This window comes from Rhipicephalus microplus, chromosome 1, assembly GCF_043290135.1.
Source record: "Rhipicephalus microplus isolate Deutch F79 chromosome 1, USDA_Rmic, whole genome shotgun sequence".
In the NCBI taxonomy this organism is placed as follows: domain Eukaryota; kingdom Metazoa; phylum Arthropoda; class Arachnida; order Ixodida; family Ixodidae; genus Rhipicephalus; species Rhipicephalus microplus.
The window spans coordinates 105,014,141-105,017,487 of NC_134700.1; positions in this window are offsets into that span (position 1 = coordinate 105,014,141).

The window sequence follows — 3,347 nt, forward strand, 5'->3', positions numbered from 1 at the left end:
CAGTCAGGGCCAGACAAGTTGACGGTTACAAGTAATGAGGAAATCAGCAAACAAAAAATAAGATGAGTATATACATGCGGAATAATATTAAAAGTCTGCTGTATCTACAAGAACTGTGGAGAGACCCACCCATCTCCATAAACAAAGAAAATATAGGAATGAACAGCAAAACAAAAAAAATATTGCTGACCCAGTGTGTATTGACAATCGTATCAAAGATTTCAGCGAGTGCACATCAGCAAAGGGTGGAATCTGTCGCGAATACACGTACTATAATGGTACCAGCCGTTCGGTCAGGAGCTGAGAAAGCAAGCACGTGGTTTGCCTGGAACCCTCGAAAGACAATGCTAGTGTGTTAGCATACGAGACTGCTTCTTTCGCCCAAACAACCGTGGCATTACAGCGAGCGAGAAACGTCCACATTTCCTTTTTTGTGGTGCAGACAGGGAGAGGCAATGTTCTCACTCTAGCAAGGAGGAAATAAAAGGAAGCCTCAGGCGGTGTTTCGCATTGTCCGCCATTTCAGCCACCGTTATCACATATATGGGGACATTAGGTTTACTGACGCACGTACTGACGCCACCTGCAGACGCAGACAAACGCTATGCGAGTCAATATTTGATCTTACACAGCGGATCTCTCTGTTTTCTTTCTTGTCACGTGTTCTTTCTATCCTGGCTGCTGAAGATTAGTTCAGACTGTGTTACTTTTACTTATTATTTTCAGACAGCGTCATATACAATTTGTTTTGTAACACCCATTGTACATTTGTCAAAGGGGTCTTAAGTATGTTTCACGTTATGTATATATGTGCACCGCATTTGTATTGGATACCATGTAAGAACCATAGCAAAAACCTGCGCAGCTTAGCGGTAGAATAGTGGGTTCAAATACTATTTTGATGGGTGTTTTTACTTGCTCTTTTTTCTTGCTTTTCTTGATATTGGTTACAGATACCGGCGGTGGTAATGGCGGACAACTACAGCGCACGGGACCCGTGTTGCTTTCACTGTAATATTGCACTCTCCTCTTACGTTCTGTGTATCAAACGTTATTGCTGTATTTTAAAGCATTCAAGTTTCATGTACTAATACTGCTGAATAGGCGTTGTATTTTAAACATTTTAGTTAAAGTGTACAGAGCTGGTAATTTTAGCAGTTTGAACCTATTGTGTTCTTTATTTGTCAGTTTCCCTTATTATACCTAGTCGCTAATGGGAGTGGCGTTATCTTAAACTTGTGGCATGATATTGAAAAGCACTTTTCTGCGCAACATTTAGTGTGGGTCACCAGAATAAGTACGTTTGCAAGAAACGTGTCCAGAGGCTCAAATACCAGTGTATTAGTTGAAGCGATGTCGCTAGATCGCTGCAATACGACTTTCAGCACGGATAGGGCGTATGAAGAAAAAAATGGTAACTACTGTCGAAATTCTCGCAAAAGAAGGGTACTTCAGCGCAGGTGATGGTTCCGGTCACCATCTCGCTATGTGTTGGGAGCTAAATCTGAGATTCTCATGTTCTCGTTTGTTGGAGGCTTATAACGTTTAAAATGTGAGTCCGCAGAGCGTTGTTGTAGTGCGTATAATGCAGTGATCCTCTTACTTCGCTGCCTTTGTCTTCTTTATCAATGCAGAGTTATGACTGGCACAACCGAAACAATAGTGTTATATAACCTAAACTTGATTTGGAAATTTCTGAACTACACTGACTTGCCACATCGATCTGATAGTTAGATTCTGAGCGAAACTGTTGACTTGGGTAAGCTTGCCCTCTCTGTCAGATATAAAGAAGGGAAGATAACGTTTACGAGAAGAATGTTTTACTGATAGTTCATCATGTTGATCAATTTCAACTGCCAGGTAGTTGCACTTTATTCTTCCACCAGCTGTCTATTGTTCTTCGCTTATGATAAGTAAATAAACATGGCAGACCGTTTAGGCCAAATGGGATATCTTGTTCTTGAAAAACGAATTCAAGGTACCTGCCTTAACCAAACAACCGAAGGTCGCGGGATGAAATCCCGGCTGTGGTGGCTGCTGTTTTGATGGAGGTGAAAATGCTGTAGGCCTGTGGGCTCAGATTTGGGTGCATGTTAAAGAACTCCAGATGGTCGCAATTTCCGGAGCCCTCCACTACCTTGGCGAAAGCTTTCTGTTAGTATTCCATTATTTTATGTTTTATCTGCAGTGGATGCATATGCGCATAATGTAATAAATACGGAAGGAGGAATAGCACTGTACATCAAGGGTTAAGTTGTGGCCCATGTCAATGAACTTCCGTGTGTTTAGCCCTGTGTTGAGTGTCTGGTTGTACGACTTGAGGGTTTTGTTTTGCAGCAATTCTCACGCCTCCATTAGGTGATAAGTAGAAATCCTTTGAGTTTCTAGAAACTTGGTACCTTGATTTTTTGGTCGCAGACGCACAGACACTCTTTCGCTCACAACCAACAGGGCCGACGCGGGTGGCGGGGTTTCTGAGACACGAGCTCTTCAACGCTACTGTGTTAAAAAGCTGACATAGGCAGCACTGACCAGATGAATGCAAAGAATAAAGTTAAGTGTCCCAGCAAGAATCAAACCCTAGTATTCTGCTTGGCAGTTAAGTATTCTACCACAGAGCCATGCCCAGCCTCAGTTATACTTTCTCAATAGGCCCCAATGTTCGTGCAACATCAACTGTCGTTGCAGTACTGGCTAACAAATTTTATAATTATTACATTTGCACTCCTAAGATACAGCCGTGATGTCGATTGAACATCAGTTGTAGTCAGGTGCCATCCTGTGAGGTGTTTGTGTAGTAGTATTGAGGGCTACCATCCTCCTGAGTCCCAGCGAATACACCGGTGCTTCACACCAGCCTGCCAATTCTAGCGTGGCTGATATCCATGTTTTTGTTGGCATTGTTATGAAACTCCAAATAACTGCTAATGTTGTCATGGGTGTAACATCTCCATATAACAAATAAAACATATGTAGCTGTTTAAAGTATGTGTGTGCGAGGATTTTTACATATACTGAGCTCCACTTCATGAGATCACTCAATAAATAATTTAAATACACTCAATTTGAATCTGCGTGCTTCGCATAACATCGATTCTCAAAGTATGAGGGATCTGCCGAATCCCTAGCATCAATTCTGTATCTTTAATGCTCCTATAAACAATTATTTATTTGAACTTAAGCAACAGCTGCACTGTAACATACAAAGTTTTAGGTATTCAGAAAACTAAATATATTTATGACTACAGCATACCTAACAGGCAAACACTAGTGCCATATACATGACGCCCTACAGGAGAGCTAGACTAGAATATGGCATATTGGCACTTTACAATTCTTTAAAAATC